At 48.2% G+C, this 24,161-nt stretch overlaps 1 long non-coding RNA gene across 1 annotated transcript in view; it reads right to left on the bottom strand.

Annotated features, from left to right (window-relative positions):
• LOC309541524 overlaps nucleotides 1-24,161 on the bottom strand; it is a 130,037-nt gene that overhangs the window by 71,453 nt on the left and 34,423 nt on the right. The gene's annotated exons all lie outside the window — the stretch shown is intronic.

The following is a 24,161-nucleotide window of genomic DNA, read 5'->3' as shown; positions in this document are numbered from 1 at the left end:
GACCTATTGAAATTAATGCGCCTAAGTTAGTTGGGGTTTTTTTTTAAAAAAAATCAGTGGATCTACTCTGAGTAGGGCTAACATAGAATACAACCCTAGGCGTGATGTAGTGGGTGGTCAGAGGACCTGGGAGATAAATTTTCTTTTAAAAAAATTATTAGAAATTTCAACATAACACTTTATCAACAACACATCATCCTCATCCCCCACATTTTTCCCTCCCCCTTCCCCCCAAAAGGAAAAACCCACCCTCCCACCCCCAGCCTTCCCTCAGCTCCTCTCTCTGGTTTTTCAGCACATGTTATTCTCTGCTTATTATAAAATTGTAAAAATCTATATATTACCAATAAAAAGTTTGTGTATGTTTCTTCAAAACCTGCCAAGGAGTCCAGTTCATTTTGTTGTTTCTTTAAAGGTAAAGGGACCCCTGACCATTAGGTCCAGTCGCGGCCAACTCTGGTTGTTGCGGCGCTCATCTCGCTTTATTCGCCGAGGGAGCCAGCATACAGCTTCCGTGTCATGTGGCCAGCATGACTAAGCCGCTTCTGGCGAACCAGAGCAGCGCACGGAAACGCCGTTTACCTTCCCGCTGGAGCGGTACCTATTTATCTCCTTGCACTTTGAGGTGCTTTCGAACTGCTAGGTTGGCAGGAGCAGGGACCGAGCAACGGGAGCTCACTCCGTCACGGGGATTCGAACCGCCGACCTTCTGATCAGCAAGTCCTAGGCTCTGTGGTTTAACCCACAGCGCCACCCGCATCCTGTTGTTTCTTTAATAACTCTGCAAAAGGTTCCGATTCTCCTTTAAAGTCACAGTTGTCCTTATCACATGTGTGTCTGGGAGATAAATTTTCAAAGACAATGGAGTACACTTCTGGGGGTGACCAAAGTGACCTTCCTGGGGTGCAAGCCTGGGCAGCGTGTCTGGAGGTCCTGGGCTGCCCAGACGACAAGACCCCCCTCTCGGCCTGGCTGATGTGGTCCAAAGCAGAGCGAGATGTTTGGCACTAGCTGGGCTGCAGGAGCTGCTGGAAGGAGGCAAACAAGGTGCCGTCCAGCCATTTTAGGATTTGTGGAGGGTTCCATGGCACATCCCAGTCCGGTCAATAAATACTCCGCAATGGTGGAAAGCAGCGACAGAGTATGGCTGAGATGGGTCAGATGAGTCAAGTCTTCCTGAAGGACCTGAAGGAGTATCTCCACCCCCATCGTTCTGCCTGGACACTGAGGTCCAGCTCTGAGGGCCTCTGGCGGTTCCCTCCCTGCGAGAAGCCAAGTTACAGGGAACCAGGCAGAGGGCCTTTTCGGTGGTGGCACCCGCCCTGTGGAATGCCCTCCCATTGGATGTCAAGGTGATGGACAACTACCTGACATTCAGAAGACATCTGAAGGCAGCCCTCTTTAGGGAAGCGTTTAATGTTTGACAGACTACTGTATTTTAATACTTTGTTGGAAGCCGCCCAGAGTGGCTGGGGAAACCCAGCCAGATGGGTGGGGTATAAATAAATTATTATTATTATTATTATTATTATTATTATTATTAGATATTATTTTAAATAGCCACCTGTCTTGGTTGCTTTAGTTGAGATTCCCGCATTCCAAAGGGTTGGAGTAGATGAACCTTGGAGGTCTCTTCCAACTTCCACAGTTCTATTATTTTAAAATAATATTTTTTATTAGTTTTACAAGATAAATTTCACATTTAACACATTAAAATTTCAAAACCAAACAAGATTATTCCGAATCTTAGTTCTTTCCTCCTCCCCTCCATGGGTCCTTTAGATATCTTAATCAACTGCATATGTTCTTCCAAATTTTAGTCCTCTAGTACAGTATGTCCAAAGTCTTTCTAACATTGCAAGAGTTATTCAAAGCCTGCCAAAGAGATTCAAGTGTTTATAGTGTTCTTTTAAATACAATCTGTATCTGTATTTGTCTCATTCTCTGTTGAAGCTTTGATCCTCCAGATTTTGGATTTCCCCAGTCCATCTGGCCACCTCTGCGTAGTCCAGTCGTTACATCTGCCAGACGGCCTTTGTCGGCCCCTTAGCCTCTTTCCATCACTGGGCAAGCAGCTTCCTTGCAGCTGTAGTCGCCTAAATGAACAGTCTTCTCAAATCCTTCGGTATATCTGCACCAAAAATTCCTAAGAGAAAGGCTTGTCTTTTGACAAAGGTTATTTGATTCTAAGAGGGGACTTGTGGGCTGCATTTGGTACCTGGGCCTCAGGTTTAAGTTTTCTTTCTTTCTACGACCCTCGTACCTACGGGACCGCCTCTCCTGGTACACCCCGCGGAGGACCTTAAGTTCCATAAATAGCAACACCCTAGAGGTCCAGGGCCCTAAGGAAGTCAGATTAGCCTCAACCAGAGCCAGGGCCTTTTCAACACTGGCCCCGACTTGGTGGAACTCTGTCTTATGAGACCAGGGCCCTGCAGGGCCCATAAGACAGAGTTGTTCTGCCTGGCCTTTGGCTTGGAATCAACTTGATCCCCTTCCCCTCTATCCTTTTCCCTTTCTCCTTCTGTGATGGAACCCCTATTTGGGGACTTCCCTTGGTTTTTTTTTTTTTTTTTGGCCCACGTAGGACCAGTCTGGATAGTTAGCCTTGGTGAAGATTTGACGTTTTCATCCCCAAAAAGCTTTTGATTTGAGTTTCTGCTGAAATGAGGCTGCATTTTAATGTTGTATTTGAATCTTGTTTTTAAGTTGTATTTTAATCAATTGTTTTTATACCTGGTGTTAGCCGCCCTGAGCCCCGTCTTGGCTGGGGAGGGCAGGGTATAAATTAAATTTGTTATTATTATTATTATTATTATTATTATTATTATTATTATTAAGCCCAAAATGTACGTATATGGAAAAGCACTTTAGTGCTAATTAAAAGACCCTGTGTCCAGTATCCCTATGCCTTTCACACCACCCACATCTTGCAACCAGTTGCCAGGTTGCTGTTATTATAGTTCAGTTGCCCAGATTTGGGCACACGCCCTGGGGCCTCCTTTCTACCCTCCAAGAATTGCCCCTCTGGCACCCTTTCCCCCAGAATCAATTCATTCTCCCACGGCACTCTGTCCTGTCTTCGCTTTGGCAAGAGAGCCGTCTCTTACTGTTTTGTGGCTGGTTTTGTCACAGGGCCAGAAAACTTTAGAAAGGCCTTTTCCTTCCTCCTCCATCGTCTCCTGAATCGGGCCCTGGCTGGCTCAGATATTATTTATACCCCGCCCATCTGGCTGGGCTTCCCTAGACACTCTGGGCGGCTTCCAACAAAATATTAAAATATAGTGGTACCTCGGGTTAAGAACTTCATTCATTCTGGAGGTCCGTTCTTAACCTGAAACTGTTCTTAACCTGATGTACCACTTTAGCTAATGGGGCCTCCCACTGCCGCCACACTATTTCTGTTCTCATCCTGACCTGAAGCAAAGTTCTTAACCCGAGGTACTATTTCTGGATTAGTGGAGTCTGTAACTTGAAGTGTCTGGAACCTGAAGCGTCTGTAACCTGAGGTACCACTGTACAGTAATGCATCAAACATTAAAAGCTTCCCTAAATAGGTCTGCCTTCAGATGTCTTCTAAAAGTCTGGTAGTTGTTGTTCTCTTTGACATGTGGTGGGAGGGCGTTCCACAGGGCGGGTGCCACTACCAAGAAGGCCCTCTGCCTGGTTCCCTGTAACTTGGCTTCTCGCAGGGAGGGAACCGCTAGAAGGCCCTCGGAGCTGGACCTCAGTGTCCGGGCAGAACAATGGGGGTGGAGACGCTCCTTCAGGTATACTGGGCCTTTGAGGCCGTTTAGGGCTTTCAAGGTCAGCACCAACACTTTGAATTGTCCTCGGAAATGTACTGGGAGCCATTGTAGGTCTTTCAAGACCGGTGTTATATGGCCTTGGCGGCTGCTCCCAGTCACCAGTCTAGCTGCCACATTCTGGATTAGTTGTGGTTTCTGGGTCACCTTCAAAGGTAGCCCCACACAGAGCGCATTGCAGTAGTCCAAGTGGGAGATAACCAGAGCAAACCACAGATCTAAAGCTTTTTGCCAGACTGGGAGAGCTTTGCCTTTTCTCTGATGGATCGCCAGCTCTGGCCAGCTCTGGTGGACTGCTAGAGACCCCCATCTCTGTCCTCCATCCCAACCATTTATCTGGGAGATGGTTTTGAACTGGGAAGGAGAGGCCTCCCTGGATATTGTGCCGTGTGTGGACTTCTGGACCACACAATATTAGAGTGGGCTTCTCCAGGAGAGCTTCATTGCAATGGGAAATGGGGACCAATGGGAGAAGAGAAGCATTCTAGAAATTCCAGTGTCCTGAGTGAGTGGGGAACTCCCTGGAACCATGTTTGACAATGCTGGTGAATAGGCCTGTTGAGATCTGGTGGGTTTTGCTCAGGGCAGCTGATTTCTGGGAAAACAGCAGCTTTTGAGAATTCAGATTTTGGTTGCAATGGAACCTCCCTGATTTTCTTCCTATGAAAGCACATTGGGGACTTTTTAAGGGAACAAGCTAACGCGCCTGCTCTTTGGCTTAAACTTGCCTTTGCAAACGTTATATCCTCCAGATGTTTTGTTCTACAACTCCAATATCTCCCAGCCAGAACAGCCATTGACCAAATTGGGAGAAGACTGGCTTTAAATCTCTGCTTGTAAATGTAGTGACGTTCCTGGGGGCGGAGGGGAAAGAGGAGCAGCTGTGCTCCAATGGATTTTGTGCTGACATGAAAAGCCGTGTCAGTTCCTGAAATAAATCATAAACATTTTATGCAAGCGTAAAGGCTCAGTTATGATGATCGATGGTACTTTAGCTCTCCCTAACTCCAGGCTCCTGCAAGCCAGTTTGAACTTAAAAAAGAACCATAGAAGCTACCCCCAAAAGCATAAATCGCAGCTAAAGTATCCCTGCGAGGTGGCTGTCTAGCCTCTGCATAAAAACCTCTGTCAAACAGCTCTTACCACCAGAAAGTTATTCCTAATGTCCATTCAGAATCTTCTTTCTTATAATTTGAATTCTCTTGTCAGGGTCCAACCTTCTGGAGCGGCGGAACTCAAGTTTTCTCCATCTTTCATGTGGCAGCCATTTGAAGATATAATAATAATAATAATAATAATAATAATAATAATTTATTTATATCTTGCCCATCCTCCCCAGCCACTATCATATATCCTCTTATCTAGGCTCCACATACTCAACTCCAGATAATTAAGAAGGTACTTGAAAGTATTAAACAGGCCTAGGATTATCAGAAGAATGTTGTATAGTAAGATGGAGTTAAAACAATAAGAAAAGAGATGAAGATAGTAAATTGAAGGAACTGATTGTAATAGAAAGATGACTGGGAAAACTGTTACAAGGGAATATAATGAAATTCAGTTAGGGGGGATTTGAGGAAGTCACACAACAATGGAATTTAAAATTAATATAAGAAAGAATATGTGTTTTTATTTTTTATTTTTCTTGTAGCATTGTAATGTGTTTTGTTTTGTATGTTTTATATGTTAAATGTGTTATAGATGTGGAAAAGCAATATAATTTTTTTGGGGGAAAATAAACATACCTGTCAGGGAACTGACCTCAGAGGGAAAGGAGGTGATAGGGCTCCCAGAGACTGGGAGAGACTCAACAGCCAAAGCCGGGACCAGCAGGGGGAGCGCGGGGTCTCTGGAGGAGGATCTCAGGGATACTGAGAGAGATGCAGCAGCGCAGGCAGGAAGCAGGGGGGAGAAAGGGGTGAGAGACACGTCCAGTGAAAATAGTGGGGAGGTGTCAGAAGCAATTGCAGGGAGACCCATGCTTCGTCGGAAGCTGTCACGTCGTGAGTCCAGGAGACGTGTTTCCGTTAAGGAACTTCTTTGTTGGAGGCGTTTCCGCAAACAGCCACTGTCGGACTCTAACAGTGACTAGAACAGACATGTCTGAGGAGCTCTGTCACACACAGAGGTTTGTGGGGCCGCACAAACTCTGAAGGGGCACCATTTTAAGCACAAGCAGCTAATCATCCCCTAATAGCAGTCCGACAGTCTCTGTACGCTGCCTGTGCAGGAGAAAGCATCATGAGCGACCCAGCCGGAGCAGGGGGAGGAGCTGATCCAAGCTTGGAAGAAAGATGCCGAGCATTGGAGGTCCAACTGGCGCTGCAGACGGCGAGGCTCGAGGAGAGGAGGGCTCAAGATGCAGACAAGAAGGGGAGAACCACTCAGTTCCCCAGAAAGGTACCAGGATTGGTGCAGAAGTTTGGGGGGGACCCCAAGGATTACCATGCCTTTAGGACTGAAATGCAATATGCCCTGAATGTCCAGTTTGATGAGTTCCCTGATGAGGAATCTCGAGTTGCTTTTGTAATTGGGCATCTTGAGAAGGGCGCGCGAGACTGGGTTCGACCCCTGATGGCAACGCACAACGATATCCTAAAGGACACTATGAAATTTTTTCGTGCAATGGATATCATGTTTTCCAGCGACGTTGAGGAAGGGGCGGTGCGCAGACAGTTAATGGCTTGCAAGCAGGGAAGCAGATCTGTCCGTGAGTACTGGACTGAATTTACCATGCTGATTCACAGATTGGGGTGGGATTTATCGGCAGCACCCATTCAGATGCTATTTGAAGAAGGTCTTTCTTCAGCTGTGAAAGACGAGCTGGCCAGGAGCCCCAGGGCGGTGTCTATGGATCAGCTGACCAAATCTGCGCTGACCATTGGAGCGCGCCAGGAGGCAAGAGCCTTGGAGAGGCGGGAAGGGAGAGGGGAACGTTGGAAGGAGTTACGCATTCCAGACATTCCTGAGCCAGCTTTCCCGCCGGCAGAGCCGATGGAAATCGGAACAGCCCGCGCGCGCGCAGTTTCAAAGCCCAGTGAGGGGGCGAAGAAGGAGGGAAAGGGAGCCCGGAAATGCTATCTCTGCCAACAGCCAGGCCACTTTGCCAGAGTCTGCCCCCAGAGGAAGGAATGGCAAGGGATGGTGGGAACTGTTGAGGGGGAAGAGCAGGGAGAAACGGAGCAGGTAAAAGCCAACGCCTGGTTGCCATCAGGGCACTGCAGCCAGGCCAAAGAGCAGTGAAAGTGCCCCTTCCCCAAGTGCCAGTGCCAGAAGCTCCTCGACCGGCTCTAGTGATTGAAGTGTTGCTAGAGCTGCAAAATGGACACCCCCTAAAAATAAAGGCACTGTTGGACTCAGGCAGCTCCTGCAATTTTATGAGCAAGGAGTTTGCTGCTGAACACCAGATACAGACTATCCCTTTAAGCAACCCCCTGCAGGTGACCACGATCGATGGCAGGGAACTGTTGGGAGGAGGAGTCAGCTTGCAGACCATCCCAATGATAATGAGGGTGGCAAGGCACACAGAACTGATAGCGTTTAATGTGGCCACCTTGGGAGGTGCTCCCATTATTTTGGGAATGAGCTGGCTAGCCCTACATGATCCGCTGGTGGGCTGGCATCAAAGAGTGGTTTCCTTCGGTTCCGCACATTGCTTAGAACACTGCAGGGGGGAAAAGGGGTCAGCAGGGGCCCAAGCCACCCTGGCAGGGACTGAAGTAGTGGAGAAGGGGAAGGTGCCACCACAGTATGCTGATCTCAGCGACGTGTTCAGCGAGAAGGAAGCTGACCAACTACCTCCGCATAGACCCTTTGATTGCCAGATCAATTTACTCCCTGGAGCACAGCTTCCTGTAGGCAAGTTGTATGCCATGTCAGACAGGGAAATGCAGGAGTTGCGAGCGTTCATTGACAAGAACCTGAAGAGGGGCTTCATCAGAGAGTCCAAGGCAGCGGGGGGTAGCCCAGTGTTTTTTGTGGACAAAAAAAACACGGACAAGCCGAGGCTGGTATGTGACTTTCGGGCCCTAAATGCAGTGACAGAGCCGGCGGCTTTTCCTATGCCCAGGATTGATGATATTTTGACCAGGGTGCGGAAGGGAAAGATTTTTACAAAGCTGGACCTAAGGGGGGCGTACAACCTGATACGTATAAGGAAAGGGGATGAATGGAAGACCACCATGTTCACCCCTTTGGGGGCATTTGAATACTTAGTTATGCCCTTTGGATTACAAACAGGCTCCGCGTGTTTTCAAGCTTTCATGAACCACGTACTGGGGCCTTTGCTCTACAAGAATTGCGTGGCCTTCTTAGATGACGTGTTGGTGTATTCGGAGAATGAGGAGCAACATGTGAGAGACGTCAGAGAAGTGTTGAGCAGGCTGCAAGCCAACCGACTGTGGGTGAAACTGGAGAAGTGTCAGTTTCATACCAAGGAGGTGGAATTCCTGGGGTACCGCTTGTCAGACAAAGGGTTGGCCATGGACCCCGGCAAGGTTCAAGCGGTGCTGGAATGGAAAACACCCAAGACCAAGAAGGATGTGCAGAGGTTCCTAGGGTTTGGAAACTTTTATCGTAAGTTCATCCGCAACTTCGCCCACCTGACGGCGCCCATCACGGACTGTCTCAGCAGCAAAAAGAAGTTTGTTTGGACGGGGGAGGCGGAGCGAGCGTTTGAGGAACTGAAAAGGGCCTTCGCCTCTGGCGAACAACTTCTACATGTGGATTTACAAAAAAAGCTGAGGGTCGAAACAGACGCGTCGGACCGAGCCATAGGGGCGGTGCTTCTTCTGCAGCCGGGGAAGGAGGGGTCGGAGTGGCGACCGTGTGCCTTCTTTTCGCGGAAGCTGAACAAGTCTGAGAGGAACTACACGGTGTACGACCGGGAACTTCTTGCAATTTATGAGGCCTTCCGGAGATGGAGGCACCTACTAATTGGTGCACAACAGAAGGTGCAAGTGTGCACGGACCATAAGAATCTAGAGTATTGGAGAACTGCGCGAGTGCTCAACCAACGGCAGTTGAGATGGGCCCAGGAGTTCTCCAAATTTAACTTTGAGATTTCTTACGTACCAGGCCCGGAGAACGTTAGGGCGGACGCTCTCTCACGCAAACCTGAATATTTGGAGGGAGAGGGTGTACCCGAAGAGACCCATGTCATTCCCGAGGACCGCTGGGTGTGTGGGGCGGCATTGGTGGGGCAAAGGGAACTGGTAGAGGGAACGGGGCAGGATGTATACGCCCAGGACAAACTCAGGAGTCTTAGGAGGGAGGGAGACAAACCCGGGGGTTTTGAGGAGAGAAATGGGGCGTTGTACTACAAGGGAGCGTTATACATACCTGAAGGGGAATTGAGGGAAAAGGTACTCAAGCAACTGCACGATAACCCCACAGCAGGGCATTTTGGGCAACACAAAACCATGTGGCTGGTTACCAGGGAATTCTGGTGGCCCAAGGTCAGGGAAGATGTGCGTGAATATGTGAGAGGGTGTGACCGTTGCCAACGAGCCAAGGGGGAGAGGCGGGCACCGGCAGGTTTATTAGAACCACTACCCACGCCGGAAAGACCGTGGGAGGCAGTGGCAATAGATTTTATGACTGATCTGCCCAGGTCCAAAGGGAAAACAGCCATTATGGTGGTGGTAGATCTGTTAACCAAGATGGCACACTTTATAGCCTGCTCACATGCGGTCACAGCAGAAGAAACCGCCAAATTGTTTGTGGAAAATGTGTTTAGGTTGCATGGCGCCCCCTTGAGGGTGGTTTCGGACCGAGGGAAACAATTTACTTCCAGGTTCTGGAGGAAGCTCATGAGCTTACTGCATGTAGAGGTTAATTTCTCTACTGCCCGTCATCCAGAAACCAACGGGCAGGCGGAAAGAGCTAATGGTGTCCTCCAGCAATATTTGAGGTGTTATGTTAATGACAGAGAGAATGATTGGGTGGAGAAGCTGGCGTTGGCAGAATTTGCTTACAACAATGCAGAGAACGTGTCCACGGGAATGAGCCCTTTTTTGGCCAATCACGGGTGTCATCCCCGAGCCTTCCCAGGGGGGGAGGGGGAGAACTGGAGCGTTCCAGCAGCAGAACAGTTCGTTGAAGAAATGGAAGCGATCCATCGCCAACTCCAACTTAATTTAAACCGGGCGAAGGAGGAATATAAGAGGCAGGCAGACAAAACCAGAAGGGAAGGGGAAAGCCTTAGGGTGGGAGACCAGGTGTGGCTGTCCACCCAAGGGTTACCATTTAAAGGAGGTTGTAAGAAGTTAAGAACCAAAAGACTGGGCCCATTTGAAGTCACGCAACAGGTCAACCCAGTGGCTTTCAGACTCCGGTTACCGAACCACATGAAGTTGCACCCAGTGTTCCACAGATCGTTGCTGTCACCGTATATAGGGGACAGAGAGGGGAGGGTCAATAGGGGACCAGCGATGGAGGAAAAAGAACACAGCTACCATGCAGCGGAGATCCTAGATTCCAGGTGGAAAGGAGAGCAAGTAGAGTATTTGGTAATGTGGGAAGGGGAACCGGAGTCGGAAAACACCTGGGTCAGGGCAGAGGATGTAGATGACGAGGTTCTAATTGAAACTTTTCATCAGAGATTCCCTCGAAAACCCCAGCCAGTGGCGAGGTTCCGGAGGGAATACTTCGCCACCACAGACGAAGAAGAGGAGTTGGAGGGGTTCTCTGATTCCGAGGTGGAGGAGGATTCAGCGAGTCGGAACAAAGACCGATGGAGGGAGATGTTCGAGACGTCGGAAGATGAAGAGGATTCGTTTCGGGGTTTCAGCTCCTCACCGCCCAGAGGAGAGGGAGGGGGCGGGGGGGAAGGGGGCCCTGGAGGGGAGGTGGATGTCAGGGAACTGACCTCAGAGGGAAAGGAGGTGATAGGGCTCCCAGAGACTGGGAGAGACTCAACAGCCAAAGCCGGGACCAGCAGGGGGAGCGCGGGGTCTCTGGAGGAGGATCTCAGGGATACTGAGAGAGATGCAGCAGCGCAGGCAGGAAGCAGGGGGGAGAAAGGGGTGAGAGACACGTCCAGTGAAAATAGTGGGGAGGTGTCAGAAGCAATTGCAGGGAGACCCATGCTTCGTCGGAAGCTGTCACGTCGTGAGTCCAGGAGACGTGTTTCCGTTAAGGAACTTCTTTGTTGGAGGCGTTTCCGCAAACAGCCACTGTCGGACTCTAACAGTGACTAGAGCAGACATGTCTGAGGAGCTCTGTCACACACAGAGGTTTGTGGGGCCGCACAAACTCTGAAGGGGCACCATTTTAAGCACAAGCAGCTAATCATCCCCTAATAATACCCAACTCCCTCAACCGTTCCTCATAAGGCTTGGCTGCTGGACCCTTGATCATCTTGGTCAAACACACACCCCTCTGCACACATTCCAGCTTGTCAATATCCTTCTTAAATTGTGGTGCCCAGAACTGGACACAGTATTCCAGGTGTAGTCTTACCAAGACAGAATAGAGTGGCACTTTTTATTTCCGTGATCTGGACACTATACTTCTGTTGATGCAGCCGAGAATAGCATTCACTTTTTGTGCTGCTGCTGTGGGAATGTTCAGGGAGGCAGGAGAGGATATACTCTTTATTAATATCTGTCAGGGCTGCCTCAGGTCTCAGCTCACAAAAGACCAACGCCAGGTTCTTCTTATATACAAGGATGTTTATTGCAGTTCATAATTGGTTCCACCACCGAGGCGTGCAGCCCCCACGTCTGTTAGCCTTAGACGGCAGAAGTCCCCTCTGAATCGGTCCCTCCCCTACACCAGCTTAAGAGGCTTACGCTGCTCCACCTCTTCCTCTCTTTCCTTTTCCGCAGGGTCTTTCTGCCCGCCGGGGTTCCGCTCCTCCTGGATTGCCCTGACGCTGAATCCCCAGACTGCTCTTCCCCCCTCCTGCGGGCTTTGGGACCAGGCTCCTCCTCCGGGCTCCCTGTACTTCCGCGCGCCTCCACATTTGAACTTGGCGCGCGCGCCCAACTTCTAACTTTCCTTTTGACAGTTATACTACTCCCGTCACTGCCCTCCTCCCCTTCCGGGATGATGGCTTGCTCTGACCCCTCCTCTTTCTCTGCTGCCGGAGCTATCTCCCCTGGCACACTGGAGCCTCCCCCCCCCCCTACGCTGCTCTCTGGTGGGGAAACTGGCCCTGATTCCCAGCTGCCGCTTTGGGGTCCCCTGCTGGCCCCCCGCTCCTGACACTCTCCCCCTGGGGCTCCCCTTGCCCTGACCACGGGCGCCCCCTTCTGGGAATCCTCTGATTCGCTGGAGACACTCATAGAATCCCCTGCGTCATTGCCATCCTCTTCCTCGCTGTCCTGGGATTCCTCTCCATTGCTCTCCATTTCCTGCCTTTCCTGTCCCTCTGTCCCTGTACCCCTGACAATATCCTTCCTAAATTGCGCTAGCAAGTGCTATAACTTAGCAGAGTTTTAACATTCCCCTTTAAAAGCACAGCCAGTAGCTGGTTGCAGGCTTGTTTAAGCTTCTCAATATAGATTCCTGGTTGTTGTTGTTTAGTCGTGTCCGACTCTTTGTGACCCCATGGACCAGAGCACGCCAGGCACTCCCGTCTTCCACTGCCCCCCGCGGTTTGGTCAAACTCATGCTGGTCTCTTCGAGAACACTGTCCAACCATCTCATCCTCCGTCGTCCCCTTCTCCTTGTGCCCTCCATCTTTCCCAACATCAGGGTCTTTTCCAGGGAGTCTTCTCTTCTCATGAGGTGGCCAAAGTCTTGGAGTCTCAGCTTCAGGATCTGTCCTTCCAGTGAGCACTCAGGGCTGATTTCCTTCAGAATGGAGAGGTTTGATCTTCTTGCAGTCCATGGGACTCTCAAGAGTCTCCTCCAGCACCAGAATTCAAAAAGATTCCTGGTAAAATCCCTTTATTTCCCTCTTAAAAGAATGAACACACCACAATCTTATTTAACATCTATAAAAGTAGTTTACTCACAGCAGCGGCATCAGTTAACAGTTGGATCCCTGAAGGCAGACTTAATTACAAAGATACATACATGTGGATTTACCCCATATGGGGGGATAATCCCAGTGGCTGCAGACTAGAAGTCACTTCAGCTCACACGACAGATGAAGTCAAGGAGAGGAAGAAAAGAAAAGAAAAGAAAAGAAAAGGTAGAGATGGCTGTATGCCTTGTCCTTTTGTGTTACCTGCACAGGTAAGGTCACGCCCACCTTTCGTCACATGCAAGAGGAAGGATGCTCCAGGCCAGGAGGAAACAGGAAGTTTTCGACTGGCTGGAACAAACATCCCCTTTGCATGTCCACTCTAGGCAAACAAGGAATGTTGTACTTGACTGCTACTTATGTGTCACATCCCACAGCTTCATCACACTGTGGACTCATGTTTAGCTTGTGGTCCACTAAGACCCCCTAGATCCTTTTCCCATGCACTGCTGGCAATCCAGGTGTCCCCCAGCCTAAATTTGTGCTGCTGGTTCTTCCTGCAAAATTGTAGAACCTTACATTTGTCCCTGTTGGATTTCATTCTGTTAGTTTGGTCCAGTTCTCCAATCTGTTGGGGTCATTTTGAATCCCGATTCTGTCTTCTGCTACCCGACCCAGCTTGGCGTCTTCTGCAAATTTGATGAGCATCCTCTCAGTTCCTTCATCCAATTCATATATGAAGACGTTGAACAAAAATGGGCCCAGGACAGAACCCTGTGGCACCCCACTTTGTCACTTTTCCCCAGGATGTTGTTGTTGTTCTTTAATCGTTTAGTCGTGTCCGACTCTTCGTGACCCCATGGACCAGAGCAGGCCAGGCACTCCTGTCTTCCACTGCCTCCCGCAGTTTGGTCAAACTCATGCTGGTAGCTTTGAGAACACTGTCCCACCATCTCGTCCTCTGTCGTCCCCTTCTCCTTGTGCCCTCCATCTTTCCCAACATCAGGGTCTTTTCCAGGGAGTCTTCTCTTCTCATGAGGTGGCCAAAGTCTTGGAGCCTCAGCTTCAGGATCTGTCCTTCCAGTGAGCACTCAGGGCTGATTTCCTTCAGAATGGAGATGTTTGATCTTCTTGCAGTTCATGGGACTCTCAAGAGTCTCCTCCAGCACCAGAATTCAAAAGCATCAATTCTTCGGCGATCAGCCTTCTTTATGGTCCAGGATGATGAGGAACCATAATGGAAACTCTTTGGGTTCAGCTGCCCAGAGTGCCTGGGGCAAGCCAGGCAGATGAGCGGGGTATAAATAACAACATTATTATTATGATTATTATTCAATCAGTGTTATGTACTGAATTTTCCCTGTGTAAAGGTCAGAGGGGGCAGGGTTTCTGTTGAGGCAGGGGATTAGCTGTGGGAGGAGCTTATCAGAGTTTGCAGGGCAGCGGCGCGCGCAGTTAGATCCATCTTTTAGATTTAGGGGTAAAGGTAAAGGTAAAGGTACCCCTGCCCAAACGGGCCAGTCTTGACAGACTCTGGGGTTTGTGCGCCCATCTCACATTTATTGGCCGGGGGCCAGCGCTGTCCGGAGACACTTCCGGGTCACGTGGCCAGCGTGACAACGCTGCATCTGGCGAGCCAGAGCCGCACACGGAACGCCGTTTACCTTCCCGCTGGTAAGCGGTACCTATTTATCTACTTGCACCCGAGGGTGCTTTCGAACTGCTAGGTTGGCAGGCGCTGGGACCGAGCAGCGGGAGCGCACCCCGCCGCGGGGATTCGAACCGCCGACCTTTCGATCGGCAAGCCCTAGGCGCTGAGGCTTTAGCCCACAGCGCCACCCGCATCCCTAGATTTAGGGGAGCTAGTCTCAAACGTTTGTGGGGGGAGATCTAGGTGTTTTTTTTTGTGGGGGGGGAGTTATTTGTCCTGTCTTCAAGCTTTTTATGATGGAGGACCTCTGTAGCCAACCCCAACGACACGATCTCAAGATGGAAGGGGAGGGAACAGCTGCAGTCGCCTGCGATTCCTGCGCAATGTTTGCCATCTTGCCAAAGGTTGCAGGCAGCTTTACCTGCAGCAATTGCATGTTGATTGCCCTCTTAAAAGACAAAGTCCAGCAACTGGAGGAACGTGTAGCTACGCTCCAAAGAATTAGAGAGCTGGAGCTCTTCTTGGAAGCAACAGAGCACACCGTCTCCACCAAGGAGGAGACAGGGCACTCCCCTGAGAAGGAGTCTAGTTCACCAACACAGGAGCCAGATATATGGAGAAACGTGACTCATAGAAGTAGGAGGCCCAGGGTTCACTCTGATTGCTTAGAAATACACAATCGCTTTGAGGTCCTCTCCCCTAGCATGGAAGACGAAGAGCAGACTCCATTTGAGGATCTCTCCCTCATTACAGTCGATCAGGTATATGAAGACGAGCAGCAAAGTCAGTCCTCAGGGAATGTGCAGGCGACCTTGGAACGGACAGCTCACGGAAGAACCCCGACCAAACCCAAGAGGAGGCGTGTAGTGGTGATAGGGGATTCCCTACTTAGGGGAACAGAAGCAGTGATCTGTGGGCCTGACAAGATGTCTCGGGAAGTGTGCTGTCTCCCCGGGGCTAAGATCCAAGATGTAACTGAACGACTGCAAGGAATCATAAAACCCACTGACAAATACCCCTTCCTCTTGGTTCATGTGGGAACCAATGACACTGCAAGCAATAGCCTCCAGAAGATCAAAAGAGACTACGAGGCTCTCGGCAGGAAATTGAAGCAACTAAATGCACAAATTGTCATCTCATCTGTCCTCCCAGTTGAACGACGTGGCCCAGGGAGAGAGGGGAAAATAGTGGAAGTGAACAGCTGGCTTCGCAAATGGTGTAAACATGAACGGTTTGGATTCTTAGATCACGGACTGCAGTTTCTTGAAGATGGACTTCTGGCAAGTGATGGGCTGCACCTCACAACGGTTGGGAGAAATGTTTTTGCCAAAAATCTCAGAAACCTCATCAGGAGGGCTTTAAACTGACTAATGTGGGGGAGGGAGACAGTGCTCCTGAAGGTAGGAGTCTATCAATTAATGAAGATGATCATCCAAATGTCATAGACCAAATGGAGCAAACAGCACGCGGACCTAGTGGTGGGAGGAAAAAATCCTTAAATAAGAGACACGGGGGAATGATTAATGGACTTCAATGTCTGTACACTAATGCGCAAAGCATGGGAAATAAACAAGATGAGCTTGAGCTCTTGGTACAGCAAACTAAATATGACATAATAGGCATCACTGAAACCTGGTGGGATAAGTCCCATGATTGGAATGTAATAATGGGGGGATACAATCTATTTCAGAGAAACAGACCAGACAAGAAAGGTGGAGGAGTGGCGTTATATGTCAGGGATGTGTATACCTGTGAAAAGATCCAAGATTTAGATCCTCAAAGCCAAAGTGAGAGCATTTGGGTCAAAATTAAGGGAGAGAAGAATAACAGAGACCTCATTGTGGGAGTTTACTATAGATCCCCAAGCCAAACGGAGGACATAGATGATGCCTTCCTGGAACAGATGGCCAAGCATGCAAAAGGAAGGGAGATAGTAGTAATGGGGGACTTCAATTACCCGGATATTTGTTGGACGTCAAACTCAGCCAAGAGCATAAGGTCAAACAGATTCCTCACTGGCCTTGCAGACAACTTCATTGTCCAGAAAGTGGGAGAAGCAACAAGAGGAACAGCCATTTTAGATCTGGTCCTAACCAATGTTGATGACCTGGTTAGTGGGGTAGAAGTGGAAGGATCATTAGGCGCGAGTGATCATGCTCTTCTGAAGTTTACTATACAGCGGAAAGGAGCAGCCAAGCATACTAGGACTCAATTTCTTGACTTTAAGAAAGCCGACTTCATAAAACTTAGGGAAGTGCTGGGTGAGATCCCATGGACAACAATACTAAAAGGAAAGGGAGTTCATGATGGCTGGGAGTTTGTTAAGAGGGAGATACTAAAAGCACAACGTCAGGCAATACCAATGAGACGGAAACATGGAAGGTGCCTAAAGAAGCCAGGGTGGCTATCTAAAGAACTTTTAACTGAATTAAGATTAAAAAAAGGATGTGTACAAAAAATGGAAAAGGGGGGAAACCACCAAAGAGGAATTCAAACAAATAGCCAGCACGTGTAGACACAAAGTCAGAAAAGCTAAAGCACAGAATGAACTCAGGCTTGCTAGAGAGGTTAAAAGCAACAAAAAAGGCTTTTATGGGTATGTTCGTAGCAAAAGGAAGAACAAAGAAACAATGGGGTCACTCAGAGGAGAAGATGGTGAAATGCAAACAGGGGACACAGAAAGGGCTGAACTACTCAATGCCTTCTTTGCCTCAGTCTTCTCCGATAAAGAAAACAATGCCCGACCTGAAGAATTTGGAGCAAATGATTCAGCAAAGGAAACACAGCCCAGAATAACTAAGGAGATAGTACAAGAATATTTGGCTAGTTTAGATGTATTCAAGTCTCCAGGGCCAGATGAACTGCATCCAAGAGTATTAAAAGAACTGGCAGATGTGATCTCAGAACCACTGGCAGTCATCTTTGAGAATTCCTGGAGAACAGGCGAAGTCCCGGCAGACTGGAGGAGGGCAAATGTTGTCCCTATTTTCAAAAAGGGGAAAAGAGAGGACCCAAATAATTACCGCCCAGTCAGTCTGACATCAATAGCAGGGAAGATTCTGGAGCAGATCATTAAGCAAACAGTCTGTGAGCACCTAGAAAGGAATGCTGTGATCACCAATAGTCAGCATGGATTTCTGAAAAATAAGTCATGTCAGACTAACCTGATCTCGTTTTTTGACAGAATTACAAGCCTGGTAGATGAAGGGAACGCAGTGGATGTAGCCTACCTTGATTTCAGCAAGGCATTTGACAAGGTGCCCCATGATATTCTTGTAAAGAAGCTGGTAAAATGCGGTCTTGACTATGCTACCACTCAGTGGATTTGTAACTGGCTGGCTGACCGAACCCAAAGGGTGCTCATCAATGGTTCCTCTTCATCCTGGAGAAGAGTGACTAGTGGGGTGCCACAGGGTTCTGTCTTGGGCCCGGTCTTATTCAACATCTTTATCAACGACTTGGATGATGGACTCAAGGGCATCCTGATCAAATTTGCAGATGACACCAAACTGGGAGGGGTGGCTAACACCCCAGAGGACAGGATCACACTTCAAAATGACCTTGACAGATTAGAGAACTGGGCAAAAATAAACAAGATGAATTTTAACAGGGAGAAATGTAAAGTACTGCACTTGGGCAAAAAAAACGAGAGGCACAAATACAAGATGGGTGACACCTGGCTTGAGAGCAGTACATGTGAAAAGGATCTAGGAGTCTTGGTTGACCACAAACTTGACATGAGCCAACAGTGTGACGCGGCAGCTAAAAAAGCCAATGCAATTCTGGGCTGCATCAATAGGAGTATAGCATCTAGATCAAGGGAAGTAATAGTGCCACTGTATTCTGCTCTGGTCAGACCACACCTGGAGTACTGTGTCCAGTTCTGGGCACCACAATTCAAGAAGGACACTGACAAACTGGAACGTGTCCAGAGGAGGGCAACCAAAATGGTCAAGGGCCTGGAAACGATGCCTTATGAGGAACGGCTAAGGGAGCTGGGCATGTTTAGCCTGGAGAAGAGGAGGTTAAGGGGTGATATGATAGCCATGTTCAAATATATAAAAGGATGTCACATAGAGGAGGGAGAAAGGTTGTTTTCTGCTGCTCCGGAGAAGCGGACACGGAGCAATGGATCCAAACTACAAGAAAGAAGATTCCACCTAAACATTAGGAAGAACTTCCTGACAGTAAGAGCTGTTCGACAGTGGAATTTGCTGCCAAGGAGTGTGGTGGAGTCTCCTACTTTGGAGGTCTTTAAGCAGAGGCTTGACAATCATATGTCAGGAGTGCTCTGATGGTGTTTCCTGCTTGGCAGGGGGTTGGACTCGATGGCCCTTGTGGTCTCTTCCAACTCTATGATTCTATGATTCTATGAATAGGATGCAAAAGGCAGCAGTCTGATTGGTCCTAGAACAATAGGGTTCAGAATGCAACAGTCTGATTGGTCCACAGGAGCCACCCAATCCAGCTCCAGGTGGAAGTGAATCCACAACCTGATTGGCCCACAAGTGAATCCTGGAATTAGCCAATCACATGGGGCCCATTGTGTAAATAATGTATATAAAGCAGACATTCTGGGGGAACTTCCATTCCTCTTCACCACTATGAGCTGAATAAAGAGCATGAAATCCTGAGGTTGAATCCTGACAAGACAGAAGTACTGTTTTTGGGGGACAGGAGGCGGGCAGGTGTGGAGGATTCCCTGGTCCTGAATGGGGTAACTGTGCCCCTGAAGGACCAGGTGCGCAGTCTGGGAGTCATTTTGGACTCCCAGCTGTCCATGGAGGCACAGGTCAAATCTGTATCCAGGGCAGCTGTTTACCAGCTCCATCTGGTACGTAGGCTGACTCCCTATCTGCCTGCGGACTGTCTCGCCAGAGTGGTGCATGCTCTGGTTATCTCCCGCTTGGACTATTGCAATGCGCTCTACGTGGGGCTACCTTTGAAGGTGACCCGGAAACTACAACTAATCAAGAATGCGGCAGCTAGACTGGTGACTGGGAGCGGCCGCCGAGACCATATAACACCGGTCTTGAAAGACCTACATTGGCTCCCAGTATGTTTCCGAGCACAATTCAAAGTGTTGGTGCTGACCTTTAACGCCCTAAACGGCCTCAGTCCAGTATATCTGAAGGAGCGTCTCCACCCCCATCGTTCTGCCCGGACACTGAGGTCCAGCTCCGAGGGCCTTATGGCGGTTCCCTCCCTGCGAGAAGCCAAGTTACAGGGAACCAGGCAGAGGGCTTTCTCGGTAGTGGCGCCCGCCCTGTGGAACGCTCTCCCATCAGATGTCAAAGCGATAAACAACTACCTGACATTCAGAAGACTTCTGAAGGCAGCCCTGTTCAGGGAATTTTTTAATATGTGACATTTTAGTGTATTTTTCATCTTTGTTGGAAGCCGCCCAGAGTGGCTGGGGAAACCCAGCCAGACGGCCGGGGTACAAATAATAAATTATTATTATTATTATTATTATTATTATTATTATTATTATTATAATCCACTCTCGACTCCGAGTATATTTCAATCAGCCAACCAGCTACAAATCCACCTAACTGTTACCCCATCCATCCTGCATTTTACCAGCTTCTCCACAAAAATATAATGGGGGCTGTCAGGGGTACAGGGACAGAGGCACAGGGAAGGGAGGAAATGGAGAGCGATGGAGAGGAATCCCAGGACAGCGAGGAAGAGGATAGCAATGACGCAAGGGATTCCATGAGTCTCTCCAGCGAATCAGAGGATTCCCAGAAGGGGGCGCCTGTGGTAAGGGCAAGGGGAGCCCCAGGGGGAAAGTGTCAGGAGCGGGGGGCCAGCAGGGGACCCCAAAGTGGCAGCTGGGAATCAGGGCCAGCCTCCCCACCAGAGCGCAGCGAGGGAGGGGGGAGGTTCCAGTGTGTCAGAGGGAGCAGCTCCGGTGACAGAGAAAGGGGAGGGATCAGAGCAAGCCGTTCTCCCGGAAGAGGAGGAGGGCAGTGAAGGGAGTAGCATAACTGTCAAAAGGAAGGTCAGAAGTTGGGTGCGCGTGCCAAGTTCAAATGAGGAGGCGCGCAGAAGAACAGGGAGCCCGGAGGAGGAGGGGCCAGGTCCCAAAGCCCGCAGGAGGGGGGAGGAGCAGTCTGGAGATTCCGCTTCAGGAGAATCCAGGAGGGGAGGAGCCCCGGCGGGCAGAAAGACCCTGCGGAAAAGGAAAGAGAGAAGAAGGTGGAGCAGCGTTAGCTTATTAAACTGGTGTAGGGGAGGGACCGATTCAGAGGGGACTTCTAACGTCTAAGCCTAAGACACACGGGGCTGCACGCCTCGGTTGTGGAACCAATAATGAACTGCAGTAAACATCCTTGTATATAAGAAGAACTTGGCGTTGGTCTTTTGTGAGCTGAGACCTGAGGCAGCCCTGACAGGGGCCTTTGTCAAAGATTACCAGAAAGGTCATGACTTGAGAGTTACCCTGTTAAGAAATGTTAAATAAAAGCCTACGGTTTGCTGTGTGGTCAGTAATCATCCTTTTTTGTACAATAAGCATATGCAGTAAGCCACACTGTGTGTTTGGGAAAAGGTCTCCTTTTTTAATTATTCTTCATATAATTATCCAGTCAGTTTATCCATTAGGGCCATGTCCCAGATTTGATTCAGCCACATTTCATATAGGTCAGCATTTTTTTAAAAAATAATTTTTATTGCATTTTTTCCAAATAAAAGTACACAGTATTAAACAAGCAAAGAAAAAAGGAAAGAAAAAGAAAAGAAGAGAAAAGAAAAAAGAGAAAACAAACCATTTCAACAACTTATTTCAACTTTCCAACGGACTTCCCCACATCTCCCGCACAGAGCATTCTTAACAATAAATTTATCAGCAAATTATAACCTTGTTTCGTGTGTTTCTTTTATACTTTCAATTACAATTTAAGTTTAAATTCCTTATTTTCCGTTTACTCTATAAGCAAACATACTATCCTTTTTGACCATTTAAACATTGATTCTTTCATTAATGTTATCTAATTTCGTATGTATTCCACTCTCGTTACTGGGGCTAACATTCGAAGTCATGCGAAATCCTATAGTTCATATAACTTATAAAATTTTTGCAAATAGTCCTTAAATTTTTTCCAGTCCTCCTCCATTGCTTCTTCTCCCAAGTCTCGGATCCTGGCAGTCATCTCAGCTAGCTCCATGTAGTTCATCAATTGCGTCTGCCACTCTTCCAGTGTGGGCAAATCTTGAGTCTTCCAATACTTAGCAATAAGAATTCTTGCTGCTGTGGTAGCATACATAAAAAACGTTCTATCCTTCTTTAACACCTTTTGGCCGACAATGCCCAGAAGGAAGGCCTCCGGTTTCTTAGGGAAGGTGTACTTAAACACCTTTTTTAACTCGTTATAGATCATTTCCCAGAAGGCCTTCACTCTTGGACAAGTCCACCAAAGGTGAAAGAATGTCCCCTCAGCCTCCTTGCATTTCCAACATTTATTATCAGACAAATGGTATATCTTAGCAAGCTTAACTGGGGTCATGTACCACCTGTATACCATTTTCATAATGTTTTCTTTCAAGGCATTACATGCCGTAAACTTCATACCGGTGGTCCATAACCTTTCCCAGTCCTCAGACATGATATTGTAACCAATGTCTTGAGCCCATTTTATCATGGCTGATTTAACTGTCTCATCCTGAGTATTCCATTTAAGCAGCAAGTTATACATTCTCGATAATACCTTGGTCTTTGGTTCTAACAACTCTGTCTCAAGTTTCGATTTTTCCACCTGGAATCCTGTTTTTTTGTCTAACTTAAAAACCTCGTTGATTTGGGCATAATGAAACCAATCTTGCACCTTACCCTTTAGTTTTTCAAAGCTCTGCAACCTCCAATTATCTCCAATGTTTTCTATTATTTCCCAATATTTCGGCCAACCGGCCTCCATATTAGGTTTTTTCCGAGCCTTGGCCTCTATTGGTTCATATAGGTCAGCATTGAGGGTTCAATGGCTCCTGGCAACAGCCAAGTGAGCAGCTGTTATTTATTATAATAAAAACTTTTTAACTGAGCATTCTTCAGCATCTCAGTATATTGAATCCTTTTTTAAAGCCCTCCAAGTTGGTGACCACCATTGCCAAACCCTCCAAGTGTCCTTATTTTCCAGGGTCAGTCCCGGATTTACAGAAGCTGTCCCGGTTTCTGATCCAGGAATGTCCCGCTTTTCCTTAAGATGCTCCTATTTTCACCAGAGATATGTTGGAGGGCGTGGAGTTATGTGAGCCTTGAAACAAGGAGATAAGTAGCTATACAACCTTTAGAAGACATCTGAAGGCAGCCCTGTCTAGGGAAGTTGTTTACTGTTTCATTATGTTTTTATATCCCACTCGTTGGATCATCACCTTGTACTACCAACCTTACTATATGCTTGTGAAACATGGACCACTTATAGACGCCACCTCCAACTCCTCGAAAGATTCCATCAATGGTGTTTCTGAAAATTTTTACACATTACCTGGGAAGACAGGCGAACTAATATCAGTGTACTGGAAGAAGCAAAGATCACCAGTTTTGAAGCAATGATTCTTCAACATCAACTTCGATGGACTGGTCATGTTGTGTGGGTGCCTGATGATTGTCTTCCAAAGCAACTACTCTCTTCCGAACTTAAAAATGGAAAGCGTAATGCTGGTGGTCAACAAAAGATGTTTAAAGACTGTCTCAAGGCAAATCTTAAAAAATGTAGTATAAACACTGACAACTGGGAAACACTGGCCTGCGAGTGCTCCAGTTGGAGAACAGCCTTTGCCAAAGGTGTCACGGGCTTTGTGTCACTCGAACTCAGGACGCAAGGGAGAAACATGCTAAGAGGAAGGCACACTTGGCAAACCCTCACCGTGATCAAATCCCGCCTGGAAACCTATGTCCCCACTGTGGAAGGACGTGTGGATCCAGAATTGGCCTCCACAGTCACTTACAGACTCATTGTTAAGACTGTGTTTATGGAAGACAATCTTACTCGGCTACGAGTGATCGCCAAAGAAGAGGAATGTATCTATGATATGTTTTGGTAAATCTTTATTGGTTTAAAATACCAAACGTAAAGGATCATTTACAACAAAGGTAATTATAGGAAAGTTAAATAGAAAAGCAGAAAATGTATCTATGTTTTTATATACATTGGAAGCCGCTCAGAGTGGCTGGGGCAATTCAGTCAGATGGGTTGTTGTTCTTGTTTAGTCGTTTAGTCATGTCTGACTCTTTGTGACCCCCTGGACCAGAGCACGCCAGGCCCTCCTGTCTTCCACTGCCTCCTGCAGTTTGGTCAGACTCATGCTGGTAGCTTCGAGAACGCTATCCAACCATCTCGTCCTCTGTCATCCCCTTCTCCTTGTGCCCTCCATCTTCCCCAACATCAGGGTCTTTTCCAGGGAGTCTTCTCTTCTCATGAGGTGGCCAAAGTCTTGGAGCCTCAGCTTCAGGATCTGTCCTTCCAGTGAGCACTCAGGGCTGATTTCCTTCAGAATAGAGAGGTTTGGTCTTCTTGCAGTCCATGGGACTCTCAAGAGTCTCCTCCAGCACCAGAATTCAAAAGGATCAATTCTTCGGCGATCAGCCTTCTTTATGGTCCAGTTCTCACTTCCATACATCACGACTGAGAAAACCATAGCTTTTACTATACGGACCTTTGTTGGCAAGGTGATGTCTCTACTTTTTAAGATGCTGTCTAGGTTTGTCATTGCTTTTCTCCCAAGAAGCAGGCGTCTTTTAATTTTGAGGCTGCTGTCGCCATCTGCAGTGATCATGGAGCCCAAGAAA

Source organism: Podarcis vaucheri (assembly GCF_965113315.1).
Source record: "Podarcis vaucheri genome assembly, chromosome: 10".
NCBI lineage: Eukaryota > Metazoa > Chordata > Lepidosauria > Squamata > Lacertidae > Podarcis > Podarcis vaucheri.
The sequence above is the reverse complement of the archived record's forward strand: the minus strand, read 5'-3'. Positions and strand labels throughout refer to the sequence as shown.